Source organism: Xenopus tropicalis, chromosome 2 (genome assembly GCF_000004195.4).
Source record: "Xenopus tropicalis strain Nigerian chromosome 2, UCB_Xtro_10.0, whole genome shotgun sequence".
NCBI classification, from domain to species: Eukaryota; Metazoa; Chordata; class Amphibia; order Anura; family Pipidae; genus Xenopus; species Xenopus tropicalis.
The window spans coordinates 149,447,284-149,459,802 of NC_030678.2; the positions used below are offsets into that span (position 1 = coordinate 149,447,284).

At 37.3% G+C, this 12,519-nt stretch overlaps 1 long non-coding RNA gene across 1 annotated transcript; it reads right to left on the minus strand.

The window, feature by feature from the left end:
• Positions 1-1,966: 1,966 nt before the first annotated feature.
• On the minus strand, positions 1,967-11,074 carry LOC108645818. Its single transcript, XR_001924112.2, has 3 exons — positions 10,789-11,074; positions 6,629-6,716; positions 1,967-2,105 (listed from the first exon to the last, which is right to left on the minus strand). It is a non-coding gene; the product is annotated as an uncharacterized LOC108645818 (long non-coding RNA).
• Between the last annotated feature and the right edge of the window lie 1,445 nt (positions 11,075-12,519).

Sequence of the window (12,519 nt, forward strand, 5' to 3'; positions counted from 1 at the left end):
ACAGCAACCTTAAAGGAACAGTAACACCAAAAAATCAAAGTGTATAAAAGGAACTACAGTATAATGTACTGTTGCCCTGCACTGGTGCAACTGGTGTATTTGCTTTAGAAACATTACTATAGTTTAGTAAATGAAGCTGCTGTGTAGCCATGGGGGCAGCCATTTAAAAGAGAAAAGGCACAGGTTACATAGAAGATAACAGATAAGTTCTGTACAATACAATGGTGTTTTATCTGTTATCTGCTATGTGCCTGTGCCTTTTCTCCTTTTTCCAGCTTGAATGGCTGTCCCCATGGCTCCACAGCAGCTTTTTATATAAACTATAGAAGTGTTTCTAAAGCAAATGTGCAAATTTTACCAGTGCAGGGCAACAGTGCATTGTATTATGATTACTTAAAAACATTTTTATTTTTTGGTGTTACTGTTCCTTTAACTTCTGCAGGAGTTAGATACTAACACCTGAAAATTAATGAAATTTTTTTTTTGTTTTTGCACAAGCTTTAATTTTGCCATAAAAATACTTCCTGATGCTTTACATTACCTCTAAAGATGCTGTAAGTTCCTCTATGAGAGGGCAGAAAATTTAGTAGGGAAGCAAATAATGTTTTTATTTAATGTGTTCTACAATGCAGGAAACTGCTCCTGGCCTTTCCATGCAATGCTATTGCTGCTACTACTACTGAGAAATAAAAGGACATTTATTTATTGTCAAGACAGTCTAAAAGCAATTTAATAGTAAGAATAGGTCAGGATTCCCAGCACCCAAACCTTTTCCCTCCTTGGTATGCTCTGGAGGGAATATTTAATAGCATTCTCTAAACAGGGCTATCTTAGGGCATGCAGACAGTATTTAACCCTGTGTTCAACCTGGGTGTGGTTTAATGAGTGTTCACTAGAGACTAATGCAGGTCCTTGTTCTAATGTTAATTCAATAAAAAGCTTATAGCTGTAATAGTTAAGACTAAAGGCTGACTAACATAAATCTTGCTTAATATAAGGAAAGCTGCCTAGACCTATACTAGTTATCACCATTACACTTTAATAAAAGGACTGAGAGATTTCCAAGAACCCCAATTATAGGGACATCCTAGAATTATGGACAAACTTGCTTTTTTAATATGTAACCTACCTTTTACGTTTAACCCTTCCATTGTCCTATAACTGAAAGGATAGCATGCAAAATAGCAGTCAATTCTTTCACCAGCAACGGAGTAGTTAAATTTTATACTTCCTAGGAAGTTTGGCGCTTGGTGATAAATGTATCTGCTTAAAGGAACAGTAACACCAAAAATTAAAGTGTATAAAAGTAACTAAAATATAATGCGCTGCTCCCCTGCACTGGTAAAAGTTGTGTGTTTACTTCAGAAAGTCTGCTATAATTTATATATTAAGCTGCTGTGTAGCCATGGGGGCAGCCATTCAAAGGAGAAAAGGCACAGGCACATAGCAGATAACAGATAAAACACTATTGTATTCTACAGAACTTATCTGTTATCTGCTATGTAACCTGTGCCTTTTCTCCTTTTTTCCAGCATGAATGGCTGCCCCCGTGGCTACACAGCAGCTTATTATATAAATTATAGTAGTGTTACTGTAGCAAACACACCAGTTTTACCAGTGCAGGGCAACAGTGCATTATATTTTTATTACTTTAAAGCTCTTTCATTTTTTGGTGTTACTGTTCCTTTAACATGAGCAGTGCCATTCCTACTCTATTCCTAATAGATAAACCATATCCTACCTGCACATAAATATACTGTAACAATGAGCCCTGCAATAAATCCTCAGTTGACACAATGGCCGGTCAGAGTTATTGTAACCCTGGCTTGATATAACTTAAGATACCATATGCATATTTGTAATGTTCACTTACAAATGTATGATATGTAACAGTGGCAAGATTTTTTTTTAAAATAGAATTTATGGGGGGTTAATTCCCTGTAGATGTAGAAAAGAAAAAAAAAAACAAAAATAATAATTCTGACTTTACCGAGTGTCTTTATATTTTTGTTAGACTTTACCTGGTTTTGTGCATGCAACTTTATTCTTTCACCGATGATATGTATGAATCTGGAGGGATGCACATTTAAATACAATACAAGTATCTGAAAATGCAAAAACGAATAAAGCACTGACATACTTGGGAAATAAACTGAGTTTGAAAATTAAAAAAAAATGAATACATTACTTAACATAAAAATGTAGGAATAAAAAAATGTATATTTATCTAAATATGTAATAGTCAAATTTAGTAAAACTAAAAAAAAACCTCACCTTACAGTGGAACAGGCTATAAATAAATCTACTGAAAATGTACTTTTTTTTTATCCAGGAATAAATAAATAATTTTACAAAATAGTTTTTTTTTTTTTGTAATTCAACACTGAGCATGTGCTATTCTACACATCCCAATTATAAAAGAGCTCTCTAAAACAGTATAAATATTTTTTTATACAGTTTATTTTGTGGCAAGCGTGTGTCTTGAAATTATAGTAATGTGCAGTAAGAATAAGCAGCACACTTGCATAAAATCCATCCATTGCAGAGGAATAAAAGAGCAACTTATGATACAATTTCTGATTATAAGAAAAAAAAAAACATACATACATATATCCCCCTTCTCCTGTGGGTAGTAAGCCACCCTGCATGTGTCCAATTGTCTCTACGAGGCAAGGCACATCAGTAATAAATAACTGCTTGGAATGTAATGGGCAGTAATTCCCCCGCAAGAATCCTCAGCCATGAAAAGCACAGGCTGCTATGAAATGCAGACTCTGCGCAACAAATACTGCTTGGCATGCCTAGGATATAGTGATCCTTTACCTGTAGTGGTACAGGATCTATTATCCAAAATGCTTGGGACCAGGGGTTTTCCAGATAAGGGATCTTTCTGTAAATTTTATCATCATACTGTAAGTCTAAAAATCAGTTAAACAATAAATAAACCCAGTAGGATTATTTAGCCACCACTGTGGACTCATGCAACTTAATTAGGATCAAGTGCATGGTATTGTTTTATTATGGAGAAGAGGGATTTAAAAATTGGAATTTTTTGCTCAAGATGGACTTCCCATAATTGGGAGCTTTCTGGATAATGGGTTTTTGGATAACACAGCACCACCACCCTCAGGGTGCATATGGGGTATCACTTGAAAAGGATGACAGTTGCCATCACCCTTAAAAAGCTAGTTTCCTTTTCAAATAAGTACACAATGGTACACATTAAGCAAATACATAGCAAAAGCCAAACAAACCGGTCTATGATTGTACTACAAATTAAAAAAAAAAAAAAAAACAACAACAGCAAATCATTTTAACAGAAATATATATATATATATATATATATATATATATATATATATATATATATATATAATAAATAATGAATGAATATATATATATATATATATATAAAACTGAACCCTAACCATACTGCAATTTTTTTTTTTATTACATAACATAAAAGGTAAATACACCAACTTGAAAGGCTGAATTATGTTAATGTAATGTAATAGTTATCTTATTTAATGATTTTTTTTTATAAAACAGTCAAACACTGCCTAAAGTTATGCCCATTAGGAGATAAAAAAAAATAAGTCTTACTAATTTTATACTTACAGATCTGTAGTAAGCCAAAATCATCTTTTAGGACACAGACAAAAACTTGACTCAGGTATTTAAGGCTAAATGCAGCCATAGGCAGGCCAGAGGGATAGAATAGCTACACGTGTCTAAACACAGTTTGGCACCCTTTCTAATTTCTCATTTGTGCAAATAGCGAATTTATCAGAACAGCATGATGTGCAATGGAATTGAAGCACTTCTGCTTCAATTCCCCATCTGCTGATGTTCCATGCTACGGCTAAAATAGTGTACTGGACTATGGAAACTTCAGTTCTGCCCAATCACATAACTAACCGCCATCACACATCTAGCTGGATACCAGAGCTTGAATCATAGTACAATTGGTCAAAATGATGTAAATGTTGTTACACACAAAGCTAAATTGAATTAATCTGACCTGTAGAAGTGCAGCCCCACTGTGCACCATAAATGTTAGTCACATGGGGGTTGGAAGAGTTACAGAGCTGAAAATGTCAAACCAACTGAATTTGTTTCCCAGAACATTTTCTGATTTTCGGCTTAATGCCCCCTTTTTGAATTCAACATTTGTTTAGACCATACTTAACACTAACAAGGTTACCAAGAGTAAGAGTTTATTCTGTACACTAATATTCAAAATGGGTATCACCATAAATTGCTTTTGATGTGTTAAGCTCTAAACATTTGTTAAATCTGGCCAGATCTTGATATATATACTTCTAAAAATTGGTATGAATAGAAAGTGGGTGAATTTTTCTGTTGTGAGCTCTCTGATTTTTTAAACCTGCTCCCAAGGGTCTGCATTTCTTCTGAAAGAATCCAAACCCTGCAAAAAGTTCTGGTACCAAATTCAAAACCAACACCTGGATTCAACTGCTTCATACATAGCATTCTTGAACTACCAACTACTGTATTTCACAAGGCTGCATGATTCTCACATAATATGATGGGCAGCAATATTCACCAACTGCATTTCTTTCAGGGTCACAGAATGCAATACCTATTCTGGCATGGTTTTAATGTATCCCTCAGTATCAGCTATTAGAAAACATAGGGAGCTGTACTTGCACTGCAGTACAACAATTTTGGCCACTCCCATCAGACCATCTCCCCGGGTCACAGCAAATTATAGACTGCCCTGTTAATCATTCTATTAGACAAATAGAAAATAAAATCTGAAGGGTATAACAGTCCTTTATATGACAGATTAAGCCCATAATAAATATAACCTTGTTAAGTCAGACTTGAAGCTGCTGCACTGCTTCCTATAACCAGCAGCACTATATACATAATAATTGGTTCCTATGTTCTGCAGGGTTCTAACTGTGCCAGTATGTAAAACTGCATCCTGGCACAACACAAAACGCATGCCCTACAAAGAAGGTGACATATGAACTGGTGGACAGAGGATGTTGAACTACACTAAGGTTTAATGGTACAAATAGCAATAGTTGATCTCTTATCACTTATTGGAGGGTCATGAAGGGCAAAATGCCCTATATATGAATCTACAAATATACAAGAAAACAAACTTTTCTAACAAAAAGGGGAAAAAAAATGCTATTTAGCTTTAAACAGCTGTCAACTTTTTCAAAGGCTATTTTTACTAGTACTTTAATAAAATGATGAGATCATAAAGAAAAATCTACAGAACCCTTGGGCAATCCTGGGGGGCATGAAAAAATAGCCACATCTGGCCAGCACGCTTCCAGTCACACAACTCTACCCTTGAACAGAGGTCCTCTAACATTAGCCATCACCATGGGTGCACTTTGTATAAATTGGCAAGTGGGCGAGTAATTTAAATACACCCACTTGTGCTTCTCTGAGGTTATTCACAAAACATTGTCAGTTAATTTTAAGGACAAAAGAAAAAAAAAAAAAAAATGAAATATGAAAAATAGAAAAAGACACGTACACACTATCACTAAAACAGGAAATTAAAGACTACTTATAAAGTTAGTAAAACAAAAGGTACTCATAGCTACTAGTTAGGGAGCTCAAACTCGTATGCAAGATTAAATTAAACTCGGACACTGTTAAAACAAAAAAAATAAACAAAAACAAAATAAACAAAAAAAAGTATTCTCTCTGGTGTGTGTGTGTATATATATATAAATACATACAAATCATGCCCTATACACAAGGCAAAGGAGGGTCTGCCTTTTAGAGCTTACAATTTAAAAGATTCTAAATCCACACAAACAAATGTATGACTACAGCAAATTTAAAAAAACAAAAAAAGAACAAAGCCATCTACAATACCAAAAATTCTGAAGCAAAAAAAGTTAAAAATTGGAATTTACAATTTTAAAATCAGACTACTTTGAGAAGTCTGTTGTGCAGCTTATAATGGAGTTTCAACTTGCACACCATGTAACAGGAAATGGGATAGGTGATGTTTAGAAAGAAAGTAAAAGACAAGTTTATGCTAGATGCAATTGCCATTGTAGGGAAAGGGGATAAAAGCAGGGGAGAAAAAAAAAGTCACCATCCAAGGTACAGGTATTATTCCAAGCATTCTAACCAGAACATACAGAATGTTCCCACAGGTGGTTTACATATGTATTTATTCCAATATTTCACTCAACAGATTCAATAAAAGAGCTCAGATCCTATGAACTGCCATATGAGTTATCAGATATAAAGAGAGCATGATAAAAGCAGTAAAGACTAAAACAATTTATGTTTAGCACACCAAAAGATTTGCTTTTACTCTTTACACTTGTTAATCTAATTAGGATAACCCTTTGACTGCCAGGTGCTGCTTGTTGCCAGTCAAAAGAGTCTTGTTTGTTGTAAGAAAAATGCACAAAACACAGTATCCATCACTGAATCTTTTTGCCAGTCACAGATTCTACATCATTGGTAATTAAATGGTTAAGGCACTGATGTATCAAGTGTATACAGTATATAAATTGCATAAGTTGAATTACTCATTTATTGATATTTAAATGTAATTTAGATGGACTAAAAACACACACACACACAATATTACAAATTGTTAAATGACATTGGAACTTACAGGTTAAGTCAGCTTGGCATGAATTGTTTTCTAAAGCCTCGAGACAATGTCCTTCAACAGTTTCAGTTTTTGTTGACGCCCAATATATCTGTAATCGAGGGGAAACAAGTAAACAACTAAAACAATAATTTGAACATAAATTTTTACAAGACAGATAAGCATAACTGATACACACCCATGCTCTATGTGTTAGCTTGAGCTTTATGAAGTGCACAGCTTAAGCCCTTTAACCACAACAGTAAGCTTCGACCCCACCCCCCCCCATCACCAAAACCTGCTTTATATATTTAAAGGTCAAAGCCTGCAATAAAAGTGCCATGTATTATAGCATGATGACACTCAGCAGATTTCCGAGACCTGGATTCGGGGTTGATCCAGAAACATGGGTGTAGGTCATCATGCTGACCCCTCATTTTGTCAGTAAATGATGGGGGGGAACACTGGACTTTCAAACAGTAACATTTTTTTCCCCTACACTAATGTGTTTGATTGGAAACACCTGGGATGTCAGCTTAAAAGTACCCCCCCATTATATTAATCTGATTACCCAATTTCTTTGTCAAAAACTGAAATATACAATATCATTTTTAAAAAGGTGCAAATTTTATGACAAACTCAGGAATACTCAGTGATAAAGATATATTTATAAAGCTATTGTCTTGTGTATAGAAAAAAAACCTTGTACCCCTTGCCCAAGAATCAAAGATTTTTTTTTTTTTAATTAGAAGCAGAAAGCTTTAAATTTTACACATAACCAGTATTATGGACATATGTTAATTCACATTTTTTCCTAATCATTTACAATAAGCATCTCTACAGAAAAGGAGCTTATAGCAAAATGGGCAGATGGAAAAATCCAGCCATGGACATTCAATTTAAGCTAAACTAGCCAGCCAGTTAAATAAATATTAACCACAATGACCTCTGGTATACTGTTAAAAGAAGAAGAAAAAAAAAAAAAAAAAACCCAAGATGCATAAATACATAGTATTTCATACAGACCCAGATTATTCTAATGGCTGCACCTTTACACAAGGTCAGTTGTACAAACCAGAAAGGCTCTACAGAATCTCATGGCAATGCATTTTAGGCCTCTCTGGCATCAAATGGGTTAATCACAAAAATGATAGCACTGAAGAAGCTGTTACGCCTTTACACACCTGACTAGTCCCAAAGTCAGAGAAAAAAGTACCTGGGCATATTGATGAAAACATGGTATCTATTCACCAAAATTACCAGTTGACTTACAGCAGCAGCTGCATCTCAGCACCAATTAAAACCAACGCCATTAGGAAACAGAAATTATGCTTCAAGGTCTTAAGTGCATGGATTTAATATAAAATAAAAAAATTGCTGCAAAAATAACATTTTCTGCATGGCAAAATGTCATGCCAAACCAAATGTGCTAGCAAATTCATAGCACTCTGACCTAACGGGATATGTTAGCAGGTTTTAAAATTTCGAGGTAAACTACTACAAAATACACTGTTATTTAATGTAATATTAAATATTCTCATGCACATACAAAACAATTATGCTATTTACGTTTTACTAATAGAGAACACTGATGATTAATTTGTAAAACCATAAACAGTTTCATTTTGTATAAAGCATATATCTTGTGCAAACACTAGGTATTCTACCAATTGCAGGCTGCTCCATCCAATTCCTCCAGCTCACTTTTCAGGACACAAAATCACAACCTTGAACTTGGCTGCGAGCAACAGATCATAGTAAAGTGAAAATGATCAGTATAGAAAGTCTTATTCTTTATTTTAGGATCTGCAGGGAGTACATACAGGTTTTTATAAATGTTAAGTTGCCCCCTGCCTCTTTCATTCTATAATAAATAAGTATTTAGTGTGGCACTGTGCTTTTTCTTCATTGAAGGGTGCACAGATAAGGTATTTTAATCAATATTTCTGCTAAAGAAAAAAGTTTTACACAGTGGCAAGTTGCACCGCCGAGCCGATCAGAAGATCTAAGCTTAACCACACCCATCAAAACACACAACAGGCTCGCAGCAGTCAGGGCAGACAGCACCGTGCCACATAGAACAAGTTTAGTGAGGTTCAAAAGTTCTATCTAGCGTGCATCCTAGAATAAGCTAACACTGTTCGGATACAGGAATACAGATGCAGGTGTGGCACGACTGAAAGGTACATTTACACAGTCCATGCACCTGCACCAATACCGAGCTATGAACAATTAACTGCCAGCCTACTAACAGTACTGCACTATAAAACAGTCACAAATTAAAGTAATTATACAGATAATATCTTTTATCATTTCTTATATTAAGATAGAATAAAACAATTAAGCATATGAATTTGCATTCCTGATTAACACTGAAATAAAATAAAAACTGTACAAAAACTACACAGGGTCCCAACTAAATAAGCCACTTGTGTGCATGCGCCATACACGAGATGATTGTAGCACATTACAGGAGCCAAAAGGCACAAAATGACTCCACGTACATCATGCAGTTAGAAAACAAACTGTCTACGTTCTGAACCAGTAGTGACTAAGCACAGTCTAAGTAAAAAAAAAAAAAAAAAACAACAAAAGTCTCTTTAAGAGTGAACAGTCATTTAACACCTCTAAAATGTAATTGTTAAAAGCTGACAATTCTACACCCAAAAGGGGGGGAAAAAAAGCAGGGGGAGAGGAGGGGGAAGTGTTTCCTACAATATTAAATTCAATGTTTTAAAAAGTCCTTAGCTCTCAGGTAGTGGAACAGTTAGTGCTTTAACACACCCATTGCCAACAGTTTATGAGGAAGGATACACTATCTTACGTGTCTGAGAACACTTGGTGCGCAAAACAAATGTATCATAATGATCCGCATACACGAAGACACAAGCAAATGTACAAACCTGTGCCCCACAAGAATAAAAAAAATAAACTGTTTATTTTAAAACTGAAAAGAAACTGTACCGCAACTAAATGACATAAAAACAACTAATCTGTCCAACTGATGCCATGTACTTCACAGTTACTATTTAGTTATGCCATTATGTGCTACAACAGTCCCATTACCCCAAAATAAAAGTGGTGGGGCAAAATGTCGTACCACAGAAAATAGTGTAAAAAGCCATGCTAATGTTTTACAGATGAAAGTCACATTTTTATTCGAGGGGAATAGAGAAACTTAATCAATATATTGCAGCAGATGACAAAGCAAATCTGTCCTTTTCTATCAAAGAATAAAGAAAAAAATTGCTTACGTATTAAACAAGAAGGCACAATCTGCATTAGTGTGCTGGGAAGCTGGCCCATCTGTAAGATTGTCACTATATTCCATATATATCTATATATACATTACACACATACCTGAGACTCAGGGGACTGTAGCTTGGGGAACAGACACGTGTATGACTATATTGATATGAATACATATATATATATATATATGTGTGTGTGTGTGCGTACCCAGATTTACGCACGCTGAAATGTATTAACCCATTCTAAGTTTGAGGGTGATGTAGTACATCGGCCCAATAGAATTAGCCGGCCAGGGTTAGAGGTTTCAAAGTGGTCCTTCCCCCGAGAGATGGGGGTGAGGCACCCAGGCAAGCAGAGGGGTGTGTGGCTACAGGGAAAGGGGACCTTACATATGAATAGGCTTCGGAGCTGCAGGGGGCCTTCCTTCCTTCCTTGTGGCGCAGGTGACAGACTTCAAGGCGCAATTGAAGCGGGACAACACCGAAAGATAACGCAGAACCAAAATCCAGACCTGGATGTTCCATTATGTTGTACAGAGAGGGGGACCCCCTCCTCTCCGCGCCCTCCCGTTGGTTCCTGAAGGTGACAGTAGCCCCCTTCTCCCCTCCTCTCTTGGATGCTAATGACAGATCCCACCCACCCACCATCCAACTCCCACATACCCCGGTCCCGCTCAAACTGACAAATTCAAAAAATTGGAGCCCGTAGACCCCGCCAACACCTCAATAACTATTCGGGGGGCTTCCCCCGATTTTTAAATATTTTTTCCCGATTTTTCCTGTACTGCTCGGCAGGTGTGGGATGCCCAACACGTCACTCCCACTCCCTCAAGTGCACGGAGTAGATGCAAAGCCTCCCCCCACCGCCCCTTACAGAGACAGAAGCTGTTAGACTAGCCCGCAGAACTCGGCACGGTTACTTCCCTTCCTTACCTGCTTCTGCTGCTTCGCTGACACCGCTCACTGTGCGTTGCTTTTTGAAGTTCTCACCTCCCACTCCCCGCTCATCTCCACTCCCCTCGTCCTCCAGTCCCTCACCCTCTCGGGAGACAAGCACATCCCAGCCGCACCGTCTATAGTCCCACGCACAGCCGCGCAGCTCCCTGCCAAATTGTACGGTGGAGTCATGACTCGAAAATGGCGCCGAAAGCGCAGAGCTCCTCATTCAAATTCGTTAGAACCAGCCCCGCCAGCCCCAGGGCATGCCGGGAAGAACTCCGGCTGTCAAGGAAACCACGCCTATAACCGCCCACCGAGCCACACCTCCTTACACTCAGTAGAAGAGTACGTTTCTGGCCCAGTACCCCAGCTTCGCCGTACAATAGCAACTGTACCCCGGAGTTATATGCCCTTCTGCACAGAGAACTGTGAATTTCTCTAAGAAGGACGATTCATATAAGCGCCGCGCATCTCCTAAAGTAACAGGACGCACGGTAGAAGCCAGGCGGCCTCAAACAGATGTGCGACATAAAAGCAGATAAATACGAGAGGCTATACACAACTATAAAACTCCTCATGTTGTCCTGCGTATAAAGCAGCTTTCTGCTCACATCAGATAGCTAGTAATACATTCTCAATATTACTTCAGTGCATGCCACAGCCAATTTCCTAATAAACGCAGAGGCAGGTTTGTTATTGATCAAGACACAAGAACCTATAGTAGCTCCTTCATTTATAACATCCTAGAGAAGTTAGCCCGCAAAATACAGCAGCAAGTCCCTGTATAACAGGCTACATTTACCCTGGGCACCCCTACTGATTTAGCCTTTCCTTAGCCTTAGCAAAACAACTAGCAAAACTTCCCATAGCTTTCTATTGAAGCGGTGAAAGCAGAGGGCTGTTTTAGCACTTTTGTTTCCCATCTGATGGCAGCGGTAGGCAATACACCCTATGTGCCATCGGTCAGACACTGCAGAGCAGGCATCAGACAAATCGCAACAATATTACTGCTTCCAAGAGAATTACTGCATGTACAGGACAATTTATAAAGCAATACTTAGTGATTTCCTGTGTCATTTCTTTACACTACCAGTTGCCATGTCAGCAGTGTAAAAAAAACCAAAAAAAAAAAACTTAAGAAGCATTTGTAAAGCCTCACCAAGTTTACTGAAGTAATACATTTTTGTATGTGGGGTGCTTCTTAAAATGCTGGGCCACAAATTCCCAAATCAGTTTTTCATTCATTGCACCTACTACTACAGCAGCATGGGTGGAAGAACCATGTGGCCCCAAGTTTATGTTGAAAGGACCCTTTTATTGCCTGTTTTTAAAATATATTCAATATGCATCTGTATGTGCTTGAGCCTGTCATTTCAATTTCAACATATTCCACAGCACTGTACAATAGGAGTTAAACATACAGATTCCATACAAAATGTAATAGATACATGAAGTGGACCCCGCTCAGTAGAGCTTGTAATGTAAAGCAGGATGGAGTACAAAACACAAGGTTGGGCAAAGCAGAGAGTCAGTAGAGTGAAAGAGGTGGCATTCATCATTGCATTTACCAGGTGGTAGCAGTGTATAGCATATACTGTAAGAATGCTAGGACGGAAGCTTCTCTAAAGAAATATAATTTACTATATCAATCTAAAGTATTGCTTTATAAATGTAAGAACGTTAGAATTTCAGAGAAGGGGTGCAGCTCTATGTTAATGTGAGTAT